This window comes from Peromyscus maniculatus, chromosome 3, assembly GCF_049852395.1.
Source record: "Peromyscus maniculatus bairdii isolate BWxNUB_F1_BW_parent chromosome 3, HU_Pman_BW_mat_3.1, whole genome shotgun sequence".
NCBI classification, from domain to species: Eukaryota; Metazoa; Chordata; class Mammalia; order Rodentia; family Cricetidae; genus Peromyscus; species Peromyscus maniculatus.
This window is the reverse complement of record NC_134854.1, coordinates 125,833,476-125,854,150: the sequence shown is the minus strand read 5'-3', so window position 1 is coordinate 125,854,150 and position 20,675 is coordinate 125,833,476. Positions and strand designations below refer to the sequence as shown.

At 39.6% G+C, this 20,675-nt stretch overlaps 1 protein-coding gene and 1 pseudogene across 11 annotated transcripts in view; both read right to left on the bottom strand.

The window, feature by feature from the left end:
• The window catches only part of Chl1 (cell adhesion molecule L1 like), a 208,306-nt gene extending 206,024 nt beyond the window's left edge, over positions 1 to 2,282 (bottom strand). For 3 of the 11 annotated variants that reach the window (XM_076567477.1, XM_076567476.1, XM_042273724.2), the window contains exon 1: positions 1,491 to 1,602. The gene's annotated coding sequence lies outside the window, so the exon portion shown is untranslated. The other 8 variants (XM_042273729.2, XM_042273728.2, XM_006994360.4 and 5 more) reach the window with 8 other exon arrangements.
• Positions 2,283 to 16,127: 13,845 nt separating this feature from the next.
• Positions 16,128 to 16,898, bottom strand: LOC102915012 (proteasome subunit beta type-6 pseudogene; annotated as a pseudogene).
• Between the last annotated feature and the right edge of the window lie 3,777 nt (positions 16,899 to 20,675).

The following is a 20,675-nucleotide window of genomic DNA, read 5'->3' as shown; positions in this document are numbered from 1 at the left end:
GTTGTTTCCTGGGCCACTTTCTACCCTCTGTCCAGCACAGGACTCAGAGCCAATCTACTAACAATCGCTCAGTTTTTCTCTTTCAATCTGCTGCAAACAAGATTAAAAGTTGAACTTGATGTTAATAAATGTAATAAATGCTATTGCCTACAATTAGAAAACACAGAATTTTGCCCTGGATAACAGTGCCGAGAAACAACAATCTATCATATCTAATTTATTTGAGGATTAATTGTAATAGTAATACCATCAACATCAGCTAACTTCGGAATGATTGCTGTTCATTAGAGAAGGCAGTTAAACCTTGGATAATCTCAGTCCAATCTTCCAACTCAAAATGGGATGCATTGATACCTATTATTTCAAGAGGGAAACTGAGGCAGGGAGTAAATGACTCTGGTTCAAACATCCCAGAGAAGGTAGAGCTGTAATCCCAAGCCAGGTGGGCACTCCAGGAGACTACCTTGAAGTACCTTCAAGAGTTACCTAGCTCAGCACCCAGGAGCACGCGCACGCGCTATCCCCCTTCCCCCAGCCTTCCAACAGGAGCGCGCTATTGTGCACACGCCTTCAGCTAGCTGCCACCAGCAAGCTCTTCGCAGTTCTGGCCAGCGGGGCGGTATTGATCGCCTTTCTCCCAAGGCTGAGTAAGGGGCTCCCTCCCTGCCCAGCCGCGCAGTGCCGCCCACACCTGCTTGTGCTTGGTGGCTAATCTGCACTCCTGCCCCCCCTCTCCGCCCGACCTCAGACCACCTACCCAGCTCCCTCTCGGTGCTCTGGGCTCCAGTACCTGGACGCTGAAGCCGCTGCTCCTCCCGCCCCAGATTTTTCGCAGGAATTCCTCAGCCCTGCCCCTAGCTGAGAAAGTGAGGTTCTTAGCAGCCAAAAGGGAGTGGGGAATGGAGAGAGCGACGTTTCCCCAGCCTCTCGGCTCCAATCCCAGCTTTCCAAATCACTTGCTCCCTGCTCCCTCCCTATGCACACTTGCACTCAAGGGAGGGAAAAAGAGAGAGAGAGAGAGAAAGACAGAGACAGAGAAAGAGGACAAGGAGAGACACAAAGAGGAAAAGGGGACTGTCCATGACTGGCATCCCCAGCTACCCCCGCTCCGCTACCAGGGAGCCATGGCAACCAGTGCCCCCCACCGGGGCCTGCCCTCTCGCCCCCACAGCGTTGTTGAGGTGAACTGCTGTGCCTCTCTCTATTTTTCCCTTAACCCGCAGTTCTCAGATCGCTCATTCCAGGCTAGAGGCATTTGGGGATCGCTACTGCAATCAAGAATTATCTGTAGAGACTAGCAGCTAGATAGGGGCTTTGGGGTCGGGGTGAGAGAATCTGGACCCCTAAGACCTAAAAGTGGGCAGTGGAGAGACCTGTAGGGCTCGCCCCCGCGCCCCCCCCCGATGGCTACAATCTACCCAGTGCATGCATCCTCTCCCGAGGGTAAGGAGGGGGGCGGTGGCTATGTAGGAAGAAACAGGTCAGCCTACCGAAGGTTGAGAGCTTAAGGGTGCAGGGGTCCTGGAAGCCTGGTGACTACATCCACTGACCTGGAGCTGTCAAAAATCCAGCCCTAGCCACCTGCGGCGGTGCTAGGAAAGGCGGCGCCTCCCCTCAGGTTAGGGAAGGGACCTCGAGCCACTCCCATTTTGGGCAAGGATGGAGCCCCGGATTGTGCACCATTTCCCTTTCATAAGTGTTGCTCTTTCCCTAGGAGCAAGCCCTTGATGATTTCCCTCCACCTCGCTCAATGAGTTGGATAAAGGACAGGTTGAGAGAGCCCCATTCCTAGCAAGGCACGCGCAGACACACTCACCTGAGCCCACTCTGACGTCCGATCTGTCGGGTGCCTTCCCTTGGGGAAACTTCTCCTTAAGCTGGCTCACAGGGGCGAGAGGGACTAGCAAGGTCCAGACCCTCTGGGCGGATCCAGGGGAGTTTCTAGTTGGGCGCTCTCCGCGGATCCACACCCTGGTCTGCCCACAGAGATTCCGTCTGTCCCCTCCTGCTGTTGGCACAGGTCTCCAGAAGGCTGGACCTGTTCGAGCTTGCACCGGTATCCACGCCCTCCTGCCAGAGACTGGCTTGCGCCTCTCCTCGGCTGTCCCCCGGATCTTCTCGGCCACCCCTCACCCACAAGGCTTCTTTTCCCTCCCTTTTACACAGTCTCCCTTGGGACAAGAGAGAGAGAGCTACAGGCTTTAGATTTTGGTTTTATGAAAAGCGGGGAACAAAGACAAAACTTTGCTTGTCGTTTGCAACATCTCTAAGCCAAAAGAGGCAGGATTGCTGCGGGGTTCGCTTGCCAGCTAGAAACCAAAAAGAAACCCCTCCCCTCAACTCCCTCTCCCACTCTTCCGCGTTCAGATTCCACACACAGGCTTCCAGTCTCTTTTTTCCCTTTGCTGCACGGTGGAATGGTGTGGTGCCTTGTACCTACCTCTTTTAAAAATGCCTTGCTGGTTTCACTTCATCATTTGGGGAAGAGGGGTGGGTGATGGGACTCTCAATTTAATTTACAAAAGAGCCATCTCCAGTAGCTGTCAAATCAATCAGAGCAGGCATAAATTTAAAGCTCTTCTACCGATATCTAATGTACAGTTTGTGCCTCGCTACCATCTGTACTTCACCAAATTGGTCAGTGGCATTATCTTATTTACTCTCTACTAATTCACTGCTAGGGAATAAAGCTTTCTTTGCTCACTTCCTGTGCAGAAGCCCATTCTTGATGCTTTATCTTTTTTTTTTAAACCAACAAACAGGATGTTTGTTTTAGGGATTCACTATAGGGAAGTTACAGAATTTGGCGCCTAACTAATGTACACACTCCTTCACTTTTCATGCACACATTGGTGATATTTCCCAATATGTTCACACAATATTGCTTAAAAAAGTCCTGTTGCATGTAAGTGCTCTTTGATGGTAATGGAATTACTGACTTTTAACTTTTACTCTGCTGAGGCTGTGAGATTGATCTTACAGTCCTGTTTTGTTCTCCTCTAGTGCACTAAACAATGAGGACATTTATTGCTGTGTGCTACCCTCAGAGTTGGATGCCACTGTAGGGATCAACAAGAAGTAAGGGGACTCAAGATGCTGCTTCAGAAGCACTTGCAACAAATATCTTGAAATGAATAAATGGGCTTTTCCATGTTCATAATTGATAACCTTGAGGCCTCAAATGCTGCCAGTTCGTGTGTGGGCACAATTCCTACTGCCTGTGCTGGCATATTACAAATGCAAGTGAGGGCAGGATGTGTCCTAGGTTTAAATTGTGCTACTGGAGTGATTCCTCTGCCCGAGGCATCATTATTCATGCGGCATGTTTTCTAAAGTAGAAACAAAGAAAATTGAAATAAATTCCAACAAGGAAAATACTGAGCCTGTAGGAAACCATTTCCAAGATTTAGGAGCCCCAAGAGAGACACAAAGCCAAGTTGGTCTCAAATTTACCACCTTCTGGGGTGGCATTTCCTGGGCAAAAAGCTGAGAACTCTATTTTGGCAAGAGTAACAGAGAACTTTTAAAGACTCAGCTTTCCCTTCACTGGTATTTGTTTGCTGGACACAGTAAGATCATTAAATGGACAGGCAGATTATAGTTAATTAGATGGTAGAGAGATAAAAAGATGGATAGATAGATAGATAGATAGATAGATAGATAGAAAATAGGTACCCATATTTGAATAAAGGGGAGGGAAAGGAGAGAGAGACAGACAATTCCCAATTTGCTCTATGTTAGTAACACTTTAGAAACTCAATAAGAAGACCACATCTTTCTTTTTAGGTGAAATGCCCTAACCTGTCTTTCATAAGGATTCTCATTACACACACACACACACACACACACACACACACACACACACACACACACACACTTCTGAGCCTTGGATACCGCATAAAACTGCATATAGATTAGAAACATTAATTGCCTGTGGCCAACTAGAAACAGTAATTAATTCAGCATACAGCAACTCACTTTACTCTAGGCAACCAAACTTTCAGAAAGAAAAAGGGAAGGAAAGTGTTTAGAGGAAGGGAGAGAGGGAAGGAAGGAGGAAAGGGAGGAAATATGGAGGGAGGGAATGAGGACAAATGATGAACTAAGAAAGAACAAGACTTTTCCAGAGGTGTGCTCAGTAGAAGCAGATGCCTTTAACTATCTGTACCCAAGAAGTATTCATAGCCATGATCTGTAGCAGGATTTCATTTTTTTTTGGGGGGGGGTTGTACTAACCAGCTCCCAAATCATGACACAGAGAGTTATTATTAGTTTTTGAATGCTCGGCCTTAACTTTGACTTGTTTCTTGCTAGCTCTTATAATTTAACCTGTTTCTCTACATCTTTGTTTTGCCTTAGGGCTTTTTACCTTTCTTTCCTTCTGTATATCTTACTTTCCTGCTCCCTTCCTGTCTGGCTGAAGGCTACCTGGCTTCTGTATGTGTTCCTCTCTTTCTTCCTTGTTCTCTTCTTCTTTCTTTTCCTCTCTGGAGCCTAGATTTCTCCTACTACTTATTCTTTCTGCCTGCCAGCCAACTTATCCCTCTCCTGCCTAGTTACTGGCCCTTCAACTTTTTAGCAAGGTAAAACAAATACAGCACATCTTTACACAATTAAACAAATGTAGCACAAACAAGTGTAACACATCCTTATATCATTAAACAAATGCATCACAAAGGTAACCCCTTTACATCATTAACAAAGATAGAAGAAACAAATTAACACACCTTCACAAAGTTAAAGCAATATTCTGCAGGGTAAACAAATGAAACACATCATTGACTAGTTAAAATAATATTCCACAACAATGATCTCTATGCCTGAGCCCATATTTTTATACAGTAGCAAATGCAGGCAACACAGTCATGCTTGCTGGCCAAAGCAACAGCTTCCAGCAAGTCTGGAACCAGAAGACAGCCCTCATCCAGAGTGAAAGGCTGTGAAAGATACCTTCTGCTGCTGTTTTGAGCCTCTCTCCTGGCTCTCTCTCTCCTGTCTGACACTTCCCACTCAGCACACACCCCTGATCTATGAGAGATACAGGGGGCGGGGGGGGGGGGGGGGAGCATTACCTTCTCACCAGTCACACAGAAATCTGATCACATTAGCCTCAAAAGGTGTGAATTTTCTTCCTTGTGATTGAGGAAGATCCTGCCAATTGAAAACACTACTACTGGACCACAAAGGAGGGGGGGATGGGTTTTCTCATAAACAGAAGCAGAAGGTGAGAGAGATAGGCCAGTGGACTGGAAAAACATAAAAGGTATCAAAAGCTGGGGCATTTTTCTGCTTTTCCTGCTGATTTACTGCCTATCCTCTGCCTGAACCATCATTTGGTATCATTCCCAGGGCTGGGCTATTGCAAGAGTATTGCCTTTTGGCAAAGCCAAGTAGCTAGTGATAATGGCATCATTCCTAGAAAAATTGTTTAGAGGAAGAGTTGTAGTGTTGGAAATGGCATTGCAGTCTAGCAGTTCCCAACAGTCACAGATCGACTGGGATTTTCTGGCCAACAGCTGTAAAAAAAGGAAGACAGGATATTCCTCCGAGGAAAAGATCCTTCAAAGGCAACCTTGGAAACACAAAGCAGCCTCCTTCAGCTTAGAAACTAACAAAGCTAAAGACCAGAACCGTGACTCGGCAGAACCACAAAGAGCCCATATTCCTTTAACTTGTCCTTTCATTCAAGAACAAAAGGACATGTATCATGAATCAAAGGACAATAATTCTGAGACAAATAAGGTAAACCTCCCCTGTTTCATGCCATGGATCATTAATACAAGTGATTTGGCCCTAGTAGCTCATAGAATCAGATATATTTAATGGATTTTTAAAGGGACATGCAATTATATGGCCATTACTAATCTTATCCTCTGGAACTAAGTCAGCAGTAGGAGCTATCCAATCTCACACTTCAGGTATCCATTGACTACTTCTGCAAATCAGTGAGATGTCCAAACCTCCAATCAGAAATGTCTGACATGGATAGGCTACTGTCCTGTTGGTGGCTTGCTGCAAAGTCCTGTGTCATCAGAATTGATCTCAAAGACCTACAAACTGTATTACAGGGTAAATTCTTAGTTGTTGGGAAAAAGTTTTGACATTTTTAAAGGATGGAAAATGTACCTACATTCCTATGTTTCCAATGTAACACAAAGGTGTTTTAAGCTGGTAAAATAATCACCTATAGATTCCTTCTATATTTGTGGACAGTATGGTTCAGAAATTATTTACAAAGCTGTAGTAGTGGTTAGTGGCCTAGGATATATTGATAAATATCTCCCAGTTTCTGCTATTATACCATTTTAGAATATAGCAAAGCATGTTAAGGTAATATTATATATCTCAGTTCTGCTGTAGCAAAAATGACAAAGAGAAAGGGGAGCGGGGAAGACACTGTGATAACAGAAATGTAAGGGATGGTACTAGTAGAGACAAAATAAAGAGTTTTACTTCATCATTGTCTTTTATTTTGTATTACTGATTTTGAAAATGGGTTGGAGAAAAAGTAAATACCAAGTAGATTTAATTAACATAAAATTTGTAGAAGGCATTGGCTCTTCCCAGATTTGTTGTTAGTTTATTCTTGGTTACATGGCCACCCACAAGTTTGGCTTTATGTCTAAATTCTTGCTAAAGAGACATAAAGAAAAATAGACAAATTTTCATATTATCCACTTAAAAACAATGCAGAGTTACTTTTTTGGTTCTAGTTAGTGGTGGAAGCCTTATGCTGAGGATGGTAAAAAGAGGCCACATTAACCTAAATCCTCAAACTGCAATGGATCAGAGTCTACTTACGAATAAGAAATTTTGAACAGATCTTTTCTTTAAGCCAGTCTTCCAGAGTCCCTTTTATGCAACAGTATAAGCTTTAAGTAAGGCAACTGTAACTTTTATTATGAGAAAAATTTCAGAAGTAAATCAAGAATGGGCTAGAGTGAGTATTTGTTGGTTTCACCTGCCCCTTTCAGCTACATTCATTCAGTTTAACCAACCCTAAGAAAACATATTTCCCATGTTTACATGGAGCTGAGCTAAGGCTGTCTCCAGTGTTCCCTTTCAACTTATGATCTAAGCTTACAAAATAGGCTTCATTCATTAGTATCACTATCCGGTTGTGTATGTGGGCCATAGCAAAAGGCAACAGAACCAACAGAAGCCAAAGAAAGGTTGCTGCAGTTTGGCTATTGTATGTTTCTCACTTGCCTATGTTTCAAAGTCTTGGTATCCAAGTCTCATTATTGGGTGCTCGTAGAACTTTTGAGAGGTGAACTCTAGCTAGAGGTCTTTAGATCATAGGAAGAATACTGTTTAAAGGGACTGTGACTCTCTAATCCCTTTATTGTCGTTTTTGTTCCATGATTTATGGTGTAATCATTTTTTCCTTACATATATGCCTTTCATGGTGTACATACTGCCATTGGCTAAGCAATTTGGTGAACCAATTATGGACAAAAGTCTACTAAACTTTGAATGGAAACAAAAGTCTATTTGAGTAGAGGGACAGAAATCAGACTAATAGAGATTTGGCTTAGATTTGTGATTGCACTAACAGGAAAAAAAACTAAATATTACTCAGCAAGCATGATGTAAGCAGAGAAAGTGGCTCCTTGTAGTCATCAGTCTAACCAAAAATCACATGAGTTTAGTGAAATAAAGAGAGAAAACTGACACTCTGATATGAAGATTCAGATCTCCAAGCAAGCTGCCAGCTTACTGTTTCCTTAAAGCTAAAACTGGAATAAAAATTGGTTGTATGGCAAATGAAATAAACACTACATTAGGAAGATCATAAGCCATGTTCAAGTTGGATTCATCCTAGAAATATAAAGTGATTCAATATAAGAAGAAGGAAAAACCAGATCTAACACATCAACAGACTGAAGGATAAAAATTGGATAGATCTATCAGCATCTCAACAAATTCAGAAAACAAATTTAGTAAAATTTAATATCTTTTAATGATGAGCCTTCTTCATATAGTAGATATAAGAGGAATATACCTCAGAATATTAAAACCTGTATATAGAAAATCACCTGGGACTGTTGAGATGGATCAGTGGATAAAGACACTTGCTACCAAGCCTGACAATCAGAGTTCTGTGCCTGGGATCCATATGGCAGTAAGAAAGAAGGCACTCCCACAAGTAGTTCTCTGACTTCTACACATGCACCATGACACACACATATGCAAGCATGTGTATTTATATACATACATATACACATATATATATATATATATATACACACAATAAATATGTGAAAAATAATATAGCTAATGTCATACTGGAATGCTAAGTATTAAATTTGTTTCCTGTAAGACCAGGACTGAGACAAAGACTCAAACTTCCATGATTTTTTATACCATTGGAAGTCTTAACAAAAGCAAGAGAAAGAGATAAAGATTAACCAAACTGAAAGGGAGTTAAATTGTCCTTGCTTTCAGAGCATGTGGTTTACATATAGAAAAAACCTAAACATTCAATCAAAGAGCTGTGGGACTTGATCTTAGTAAAAGTTCCAGATACAAAGATCAATATTTTAAAATAACATATTTATATGCCAATAATGGATTTACTGGAAAATATTGGTAGTAGATATAACCAAGTAAGGGAAAGGTCCCTACAATGAAAATCCTCAAATGCTGCTGAAAGAAATTATAGAGAACAGAAAAATCAAAGAAAATCTATGTTCATGGATCAGAAGGATCAACACTGTTAAATTGAGCAAGCTTCTTATATTACTTAATTTGTTACTAAATATCTGGAAGGAATCACCTTGATGACGTCAGGGCTTATTTTGCCTCATGGTTTAAGTCATATTTCAGTCCACCATGGCAAGAAGGTTTGGCGGCAGAAGCATGAGTTGACTGGTCACGTTGCATACATAGTCAGGAAACAGAGATGAATGTTTGTACTCAAGCGGCTTACTCCCTGCTGATTGCTTTATATGTAGTCCTTAACTGCAAACCAGGGATAGTGTTACTCACACTCATTGTTGGTCTTCTCTCATCAATTAAATGTTTCTGGAAACCCTCTCCCAGACACATCCAGAGGACTGAAGTTGTGTCTCCTACATGATCCCAAATCCTAACTAATTGATAATGAATATTAACTATCACATCACTGAAAGCCATCTATAGATTCCATATAATTTCTCCTCAAGCATCACTTTCATTATGGAACCATGTTAAGCGACATAAGCTACACAGAAATTTGAACGCCACCTGTTAACACATACTTGCAAAAAATAACAAGTCAACCTAAAAAAAAAAAAAAAAGCAGACTGTGGTGGTATTGTGTTCCCCAAAATATTGTGTACCTTAATAAATTTATCTGGGGTCAGAGAACAGACAGCCACTAGATACAAAGGCTAGAAAATGGTGGCACTCACACCTTTAATCCTAGCATTCCAGAGATAGAAATCCCTCTGGATCTCTGTGAGTTCAAGGCCACATTGGAAACAGCCAAGCATGATGACACGCCTTTAATCCCAGAAAGCCAGCCTTTAATCCCAGGGAGTGGTGGTAGAAAGTAGAAAGATATATAAGGCGTGAGGACCAGAAACTAGAGGCTTTTGGCTGGTTAAGATTTGGCTGGATAAGCATTCAGGCTTTTAAGCAGCAGTTCAGCTGAGAGCCATTGGGATGAGGACACAGAAGTTTCCAGTCTGAGGAAACAGGACCAGCTGAGGAACTGGTGAGGTGAGATAGCTGTGGCTTATTCTGTCTCTCTGATCTACCAGCATTGACCCCAATAATGCCTCGGGTTTGATTTTATTAATAAGAACCTTTAAAATTCCTGCTACAGCAGACTAGTTATCACTTGGAAGTATAGAGAGACTGAAATTAAGTTCAGTAAAGGCCACCCAAATGTAGCTGGAAGCAATTAGCTTTCTATTTTTTTCTGTAGCATAGTAATTATTAATTAAAACAGTTTATGATTTATTTTATGATTATGAGTGTAGAAAATTTGTTTGAAGATAAAGTTTGAAGATAAAGAAGGGCTTATTTCTCTGATCTTATTCTTAATGTTTACACCCTTGTAATTTATTAGCACAATGTACCCTATAAAGAATAACAAAGATTAAGTCTCAATGAAACTACATAAATTCATCATGAACCTACAATTCACCTGGACTTTTTAAAAAGTAGTGTCAGTCTTTTGTTCTTTATTAGCTTATGCTTACACTTTAAAAATCAATCATTAGCCAATTATACCTTTTCATGCAATGTTCTGGGTTCCACAATTCACCCTTTTCCTTTCCAAATAAACTGATTAGAGACATGTTTATTTTGGTGGTGCGGGGAGGATTACAAAGACTTTTTTTGGCATCCCTGAACTCAGCTCATCAGGCTTTCACAGTAAACAGTTTACACACTGATGCTTTCTTCACCCCACTTTAGTTTTGATGCTGTTGTTTTGAGACAGGGTTTTCTGTGGCCAAGCATATCCTTGAACTTCTCTAGTCCTTGTGTACTCACCCATTTTGGATTACAGGCATACATCACTCTACTCATGCTTTTCACCTTTGAATCGCTGCAAGCAATGTGTAATGTGCTCGCTTTCTTTCTGGCTACTTTCACTTTTTTTTTTTTTCAATTTTTGTCTTGGAATTTTGATTATTGTGCATGCACTGATCTTTCTGAAGTTTTGCTGAGATCCTTACATTTATAAATTTACCAATTCTACACACACAAATACACACTATGTCAGTCTCCTTTCTTTTATCTTTTTCAGGAATCTGCTTCTACACATTTATTATATTGAGGCCATGTTCATTTTTTTCTCTCCTAATTTTCCTTTATTTTTAAGTTTAGGAAATCATTTAGTGTATATCTGCTATGGACATAACTGGAAATTTTCATTTTAGATAATATATTTCCATTTAGAATAATCTTTTTAATTGTTTATCTAAAATATTTAACTTCTCTTAATTTTCCCAGTTATAGATATGTTTGAATAATGCTTTATTTCTTCAAGCTTAGATACACGTACACTTTAAATTCATTTTTGCTAAATCTAATGTCTAAATCATCTCCACTCTTTGCTTACTGAATAGAGAATGTATTATTCTATTTCTACTATATGTTGAGCTGTTTTGAATTATTTTGGGGTACTGTAGAAATTCTGACCTCAGACTCACTAGCTAGCTTATAGTGATTTTGGGATTGAGCAAATTTAGTGTCTTAGCCACCTCAGTGCTGAGACTCCAGGCCTGTGCAACCACACATCATTCTAAAGGGCATGTTTTTAGATCACACATTGCTAGTGTATGATACACTAAATTAACACAAACAACTCTGTCTTCAACAGTGAATATGGTGGGTTTTTTTTATTTAAGAGGACAAAAAATATCCCTGGATTTGATTTTTATATTGGTTTTCAAAATATTATAAATAGACAATTCCACTAAAGAATCCATAACTATGTTGCATAATGAAGGACTTCCATTAAAAACCCAGATGCAACAGTGTGCATCTGTGTTCCAAACATTCCTAGAGTGAGGACAGAGTATGACCCTGAAGTCAGAAGGTCAGTTCCCTTGGAGTATCAGACAAGAGTGGCCCTGCCTCAAACAAAGAAGGAAAGTGAGAATCCACTTCTGAAAGCTGTGGTCTGACCTCACTATTTATTCTATGGAACTTACACACCTGCACACACACACACACACACACACACACACACACACACACAAATAAATAATAAAATATGTGTGAAGAATCACAAGAAAAGCCCAAGACCTGTTTCCACTCATAGTCCTTTGTCTAGAGAAACTATTCAAGTACTTAGGCAAAGTAAAGCTTCTTTCTTTTAGCTTAAACCAAAATTATAACCACCAGAACTGCACTATAAGACACAGTAAGCATGGTTTCTAAAGCTAAAGGAAATATGCCATGTGGAAACTCAATTCCTTCTAGAGGAGAATAGACTATTGGCAATTATAAATATGCTGGTAACTAAAAATAGCTATTTTTCTTTCAGTTTACTTATATAATATATGACTGTTAAAACCAAAAAGGCTTATCTCTCACTTTCAACAAAAACTAAAATAGTTTCCCAATATCCTTCAAAATGAGCTATCATATCTACATAAAATATCATTTAATATATGAAGGTTTATCAATAATAATTCCTATTTTCTAAATAAAAATACATCATCTTTAAAATGTTAATTTCACCTAGTGTTTTATTATTAGTACAACTACAGAAGCCTGCAGATATTTTACAGAAGGATGTGCCCAATTATATACAAGCAAAAATCTTCTTTTCAGATCAAATTCTGCATCACTTCTCTAGGAAGAAAGAGATATTAAATTATGATTTAGTCATTGGGCTCTTTGCTGATGAGAATGCAAAGCACTTGAGCATTTGCATTTGAAAACAAAATGGAACAATATAGCTGGTGCACTTCACAATAAAAGAACTTACATTCTGTCTGAATGTGAATAATCTGCTTCAGAAGTACAGAGTAAGTTTCCACTGAGTACAATGTGGTGTTCCTTCTCACTATTACTCTTGGAAAATTATTTCTGATAGAAACAGCTAGCACTGATTAACTGATAAACATCTTACAATGTAATTAACCATAATCTTATACATCAGACCCATTTTATTTATTTTACCTAATGTAAGATATGTTTGGAGGATAGCTCATTTTTATCCTCAAAATGGCACTGGAAAATCAAAGTTAATATTATTTGGTTTAAGATTGCTGGAGAGCCACATCTAATTACTGTGAATAGCAATAGAAAATGTTTGTCTTATGGCATTTTATCCATTATTATACCGGTTCTTTCAAGTAAAGATCAGATATAATGGGCAGAAAACAATGATGTTAATTTTTTACAAGTATCTATGTAACATGATAGAATAAAAATACACACAAAGTATCACAGGCCAGTGTGGTATTACTTGTCTCTAATCCCTGAATGCAGGAGCCTATGGTAGAAGGATCTTGAGTAGAAAGCTGGCTTAGACTACACAGTGTGACCCTATCTCAAAAGAAAGAGAAGAAAATAAAAACAAAGACAGAAAAAAATGAAAACAGAAAAGAAATGAATAAATGTATCTAGTGTAATTAAAAAACAGTAATAATTGAAAAAAGAAATATAAACAAAGAACATGCTTATACTGATAAGTCCTTATTTAGAAAATACATTTATGAGATTTTCCATATTCTTTGAGAAATAGACTCATCAAAAAAAAATAGAGAAAACACAAATTTTCATTAAATGGTATTCAATTAAAGTAAAAGACAACTTGATAGTTTTCTTCTACTCTGATACTACCTACAAACCTAGCTGTGCTTTAATTAGTGTGGGTCCTATACAATTCAAATATAGTTAAAATATAAAATGTTTCCCCCAAAATATGTTGTAGAGCATAAACAGCAAGATGTTAAAATACTTAAAAATGCTTCTGAAATAATTTTGACTTTGCTAACATGATATTTGCAAAGCTTTACTTAGTAATTCTTCTTCAGATGGTTCAAAAATAAAATTTGGGCAAGTATAAACATTTAAACATAAAGAAAACATCACCAGTTTTGCTAGATTTTGAAAGTGGTAGTGGGCAATTAGCTTTTCTGAAAGTTTGTGAATAAAGCATGGCATATATTCCCCACTTGACGAATTACACACATCCATTATAAGGTCCCGAAAAGAAAGGATTCCCATGCCAACCTTCAAACCCTCAACAGGAATTTATTCCAGCCATAACTCCACACCGATGACAGAGCAAACCAACATAAAATGGGACTTCACCAAAAGGACTGTTTACAGGAGGGTCAGAAGAGGTTTCCTGTAAAATACTATAAGAAGCCCAAGTGTTTTGTTCTGTTTTACTTTTAGGCCAATAAACTCCTATCCTTTAAGTTATGGGTTTTTCTCACCATCATGTGATCAAAGATGTAAGGTAAAACAGCCCCATTTAGAAATGCCACAAAGAGAGAAGGTACAATATAAGCCCTGGAATAATGACTGTGGTTTTGTTCACATCCTTTCGTAAGTGAAGCGGGCTCCTTGGGAATTGGCGGTTAAATGGAATTCCAGTCGTGGGGAACATCACCAATGGTGTACTTACTGCTGTCAATAGGCACGGTTGTGTGTATTTGTCAAAGATAGATGGCTTTGGTTTTGCTCTTGATTCCCAAGAGATGTGTCTTTACTAAAATGCTACCTTAAAACAAAATATTACAAAAAAAATACAATACAAATTTTCAAAGCACCCAAGCCTGTATTATTCATGAGAGCAACTATGGTGCATATTTAATTGAGAAAATACCCATGCTATAACAAGAGGCAACAGTGGCTTTCCTAAACTAAATAAAAGGAATGGAGACGGAAAAAAAATATATAAGTAAGAAATAGCATGTTATGAACTAAGAAATACCTCATCTACAAAGCAAACCCTTTTATCTTTACTTCACATTTCTGGAGAAATCACCATGTCAGTAAAACATATGTTATGGTGACATGGTAATGCAAACTTACATGAATTTAAAAGGAAATGGAGATGTCCACACAGGCACACAGCAAACAATTGACAATGCTGTATCTAAACTAAGAATTAGCTGAATGCACAAGTGATGGCTGAGGTGAAATTTGTTAATTATTCCAGTGTTTCATAGATTGAAGAAATAGACTGTAATGCCATCTGAATCATCATCTAATTCAAATATATACACTTGCACTCACTCACACACACCTAAAAGCACAGTGTGCATTTATTAAACATATTGCCTGCTCTCAAAAGACTTTTATTATTTTCTGAATGTTTAGGATAAATGGAACATTAACATATCTCAAAGTTTCTTGTGTGATTAAAGTAGTTAGGATAAAAGTCACAGAGCCCGTCTTGAATATATTCAAGAAACAATATTTCCTCTCTTATCTGGAGTTAAAGAGATTCACTGCCTCTTAACAGCCCAATTCTAACCAAGTGGTATCCTGTGGAGATTTTCAGTTTGGGCCATAATAGGAATCCTTTTCATCTCAAATCCAGCTCAGATAACAGTACTGTTTGGAGGCCCACTCCGGCCTTGAATGAAAGTGGAGAATCCTGCTATGAGTGAGATGTCACAGGCAAGATATGCTACTGGCTTGCCATGCTAAAACTAATGCTTTAGGGGTGAAAAAAAAATGCCTTCCAATTTCAGGTATCACTCTTCTGAGGTAAAATGCTCTCCCTAAGGGTACTTCTCTCCCCTTAACAAATACTTCAATGTAGCTGTCTGTATTCTTATAAATAGTCATTTCATCGAGGCCCTTAAAAAATTCAAGCTTGACATGGAAGCTGACCAAGTTACAACCAAAACTTTTTTTTTTATTCTGAGAGGCAAACTGTTATGGATTGATGGATGGCCCCTTAGCCTTAATATTCATAAGACACAGTCAGAATCAAGTCAATCATAGAAATATTAGAGAAGATTTTTCTATTTCATTTCTTCTAATATTGAAGAAAACAGTGGTATTATTCACATCAACAGAAGTCAGTAAAAGAATCAATTCTTTGTTTTAAAAGGATAATAATAAAATATTAAATAAATAAATAGCAAGATAAAACAAAAACTATCACACTGGAGTTGAACAAGCATAGGGAAAAGAGCCCAAGAGAAGGAACAAGAATCAGAGACCCACTCTCACACACTCAGGAATACAATAAAATCACTAAACTGGAAGCCATAATACATATGCAGAGGATCTGGTATAGGCCTGTAAATGCTGCCTTGGGCTCTGCGACTTTATATGAGCTTTGCTTATTTTAATTTAGAAGGTCTTGTTGTCTTGGTATCCTCCATTCCCTCTGGCTATTAAACTATTTCTGTCTCGTCTTCCGTGGGGTTGTTTGAGTCCTGAGGGAAGGGATTAGATAGAGACATCCTATTTAGGGCTTAGTGTTCCAAATCTCATGATCTGCATGATATCTGACTGGGCTTCTGTATTTGTTCCCATCTGCTGCAGGAGGAAGCTTCTCTAGTGATGGCTGAGCAAGGCACTGATCTATGAGTATAGCAGATGTCACTAGGAGGCATTTTATTGCTATTTGCCCCCTCTTTGACAAACTGTTTATTAACTTTTATAACAGTATGAATATCTTTTATTACACCCTATAATACTGGGATTCAGGTAGGTGGTAAAGAAGCAATAGTGAATTTGGGCATCTGGTCTCCCTAAAGTACTCGGTGCCCTACCCTTGATTCTGAAATGACTGCCAAGCAGATCACCCCACCACTGAAGCTATCCCATTCCGTAACCAAAGCAAGAGTATTGACAGGAAATTGCAGGCATTTGTCCTTGGTCATGCCTTTCTGATAGGCAGCATCAACATATCCATAGACAAATGAGCTCCCGGAGCCTACAATGGCAAGGGACTACCTTACCATCATATTCTCCATTAGAATTGAATACACCCGCCCTCCTTCCTGAGAGTCCCAGCCTGCAATGGTGATTCTTGCCATTAGATCTTTTCTGTATTGATAACACATCTCCTTAAAGAGACTAGCGGCTGTGTGTTCTAGTGGAGGCTCATTCAGTTCCATGGTAATCAATCTAATAAGTGACAACATCAGCTATTGCTTGGGTATTAGCTGCTAAGCCTGAGTGGCAACAGAAGATATGGTCATGGATAGGGGCCAGCTTGCCAGTCAGTGCCTACTTGGCAATTTAGGATCCAGTGGTTCTTCTGGAATAAACTGCCTTGCTGTTTTTCTTGTAGGTCAGTTCACTACTTGGCCATGCAGGATCAAGTGGTCATTTTGCAATCTGCTCCTGGAAGGAACCCCAAGCCCATCAAACTGCACAGCCATGATTGTGGTCCCAGTGGAGATTTCCTAATTTTTCCAGTCTAAGGTGAGAGCCTCCACGTATACCACGCTTGGGCATATACATTTCATTCCTACCACAGAGATACTTGATCAACCATATTCATTATTGCTCTATTCATAAAAGGCAGAAACTGGAAACAGCCTAGATGTCCCTCAACAGAAGAATGGATAAAGCAAATGTGGTATATTTAAACAATGGAGTATTACCCAGCTGTTAAAAAAACAACAACACAGGTAAATGCATGGAAATAGAAAAAAAAATCATCCCAAGTGAGATATCCCAGACCTAGAAACACACATATCATATGTATTCACTTATATATGGACATTAACTGTTAAATAACGATAACTAAGTTACAATCCTTAGAACTGTAGAGGTTAGGTATAGAGTAAGGAACTAGGTGGTATAGTAGGTGCTATAGGAAAAGGGAATAAAATAGATAGTAACAGATGGATGGAGGGGTGCTGGAAAGGAAGGATCAAGTGGGGTGGTGAGAGGAGGCCAAGGGAGTGAATACATGGAGAGACATCTAAAAGTAAGGGGCAGTGTGGACACTAATACAGTAGAAGCTACCTAAAACACATACACATAAAGGTGATCTAAATGAAGTTTACAAATAATGGAGAGACAGAGCTCCACCTGGACATCTCTTGTCACCAGAAGAATCAAATTCTCAATCACCATGAAAACTGCATGCAGAATTATAACCAGTTGATTTTGTACTTCATGGCTTCAGGGATGACATGGCAGTGTCTGCCTGTCATCCATTTTGTCTTGTAACAAAGGACCACACACATTTTAATAAATAAATAAAATAGCTGCTGCCTCACCCTACCAGGAAATAAAAATGACAAAATAAATTTATTTTCCCCGAAATGATGTAATCCATAAATTCCTGAATTTTTCATCATAATCAAAGAAACTGTATTTCAATAAATGCCTATTTGAAGAATGTCTCCTTTATACCAAAACTAAATGCCAAACAAGGCTTTCTTCCTCCCATATGTCTCAATTCAGTTCACAATGGGAAGTTATGTAATTGACCTTAATAGTGGTCTGGGCAGAGAATGCATAAAGGAATGAGAGGACCATTCTATGATATTTAAGCCATTCTAAAATTGATTCTATTATATTATTCTGCTAGACAAAATTCTAAGTAACAGTGTTGTAAATAGGAAGACAACTGTGTGTCCTGGTTTGCTATTAGCGGCCATCAGGTGACACAGTGTGGTGGTATTGTGTTCCCCAAAATATTGTGCACCCTAATAAATCTATCTGGGGTCAGAGACAGAACAACCACTAGGTACAAAGGCTAGAAAATGGTGGCACACCTTTAATCCTAGCACTCTAGAGGTAGAAATCCCTCTGGATCTCTGTGAGTTCAAGGCCACATTGGAAACAGCCAGGCATGGTGACACACGCCTTTAATCCTAGGAAGCGAGCCTTTAATCCCAGGGAGTGGTGGTAGAAAGCAGAAAGGTATATAAGGCGCGAGAGGAACAGAAACTAGAAGCATTTGGCTGGTTAAGCTTTTAGGTTTTGAGCAGCACAGTTCAGCTGAGAGCCATTTGGATATGAGGACACAGAGGCTTCCAGTCTGAGGAAACAAGACCAGCTGAGAAGTTGGCCAGGTGAAGTTAGCTGTGGGTTGTTCTGGTTCTCTGATCTTCCAGTTCACCCCAATACCTGGCTCAGGTTTGATTTTATTAATAAGAACTTTTAAGATTCATGCTATAACACAGTCACTGCTAAGGAGACCCACCCTGAAATATGAAACCAGAGAAAGAGACACAGCTTGGTTTCGTTTCAGAGTTTGTGGGGATTGTTTGTTTTTGTTTTTGATTATCATTACTTGAGATAGCTCACATTAGCTCTTAATTTTGTGTACCCTTGAAGGACCAAGGTTGTTTTCAGTTTTTACAAATAATATTCATGATGGTAGTAATTTTTTTTCTTTTTTGTTCCTTTTATTTTATTTTACAATACCATTCAATTCTACATATCAGCCACGGGTTCCCCTGTTCTCCGCCCTACCACCCCATCGCCTTACTCCCAGCCCACCTCCCATTCCCACCTCCTCCAGGGCAAAGCCTCCCCCGAGGACTGAGATCAACCTGGTCGACTCAGTCCAGGCAGGTCCAGTCAGTCCCCTCCTCCCAGACTGAGCCAAGCGTCCCTGCATAAGCTCCAGGTTTCAAACACCAACTCATGCAATGAGCACAGGACTCAGTCCCACTGCCTAGTTGCCTCCCAAACAGATCAAACCAATCAACTGTCTCACCTATTCAATGGTAGTAATATTAATGGCTGACTTTTATTAGGCTTTGTTATATATTTGGTATTATGCTAAGTTCTTCTGGCCTGCTTTGTAAAAGCCTATTCTTGAAAGAAAAAAAAAAAAAAAAGCCTTGCCTACTGTAGGCATATACAACTCTCCTGCCATCACCTCACCAATCCTCACAGAACATCCATGAAGTGTGAATAAAGCAAATGAGGAAGGCAAGGGTTAAGCCATCCATTTGTATGAAGAAAGGAGAATTAACAAGCAGAAGAACCAGGCATGATGTCTCATGCCTATAATCACCACACTAGAAAGTCAGAGGCCTGATGATCACCATGAGCTAGACAGTGAATTCCAGGCTAGGCTTGGGCACAAGTTGAGACTGTGCTAGTTAATGGCTTCTGTTTTGTTTTAGTTTTTATTTATTTATTCTGTCAACTTGACAAAATCTAGGGGCATCTAGTGAAAGGGAACCTCAATTGAGAAAATGCCTTCACTACATTGGCCTATAGGCAAGTCTGTGAGGCATTTTCTTGATTGATGACTGATGTGGAAGCATCCAGGTCACTATGGTCAGTACCACTTCTGGGCAAGTGGTGCTAAGTTGTATAAGAAGGCAAGATGAGTGAACCAGAGAAAGCAAGCCTACACGGTTCTAGTGGCCCGAGCATGGAAAACATAGCTCTGGCTGCCCTTGACCTTACCCCAATCCCTCTGCATAGTTAAAAACCATTAGATTACATTCCAAAAGCTAGCCACCCAGGTCTATTTCCCTTTTTCTGCCACTTCTTCCTCTTGGGGTTGACTACTAAGGTACAGCTATAAAAGTATTGAAGTCTAGCAATCAAAGAAAGCCCCCTTTTGGCTGCCCTAATTATCATGCCCAATCAAAACAAACCATCTCAGCCTTCCACAGGGTTCCCCTTTTACCTTTACAAACTTCCATTTACCTATGGGCCATGTCTGTCTCATCCATGTCTCTATCTAGAGGCAGTCCTTTGTCCCTCTAGGGTAAATATCCCTTTCCCCTCTCTCTTGTTCCCTTCCCCTTCTCCCTCATCCTCTATCTCCTGTCTTTGTCTCTTATTCCCTACCTTTTGTCCCCCTGGAACAAATAAATCTCCTTTGTGCTGAGGACTCATATCTTGTGCTGATACTGGTCCTTTCAGAACCAGTAAGCATCATCCATTCATGGTCTTTTCTACAGTTCCTGTCTTCAGGAGTTCTTGCCCTAAATTCTCCCTGTCTTTCCTCAGTGATGAAGTGTGATCAGAGAGTTGTAAGATTAAATAAAACCTTTCCTCTCCTCATTGTGTTTGGTCATGGTTTTATCACAACAACAGAAAGTAAATGAGATCACTGTCTAAACAATGAAAAGCAAAACAAAGCAGAAACACATAAGCAGAAGAATAGGATTGGTTGTGTGACAAACTTTTTCTAGGGAGATGAAACATGCATGTCTATTCACCCCAAGTATGGAACCCACTACATATGGATACCACCAAAGTCCAGCTGTAAGAATAATGAGTTTTATTAGGGTTACTTACAAGAGTATGGATGAAGG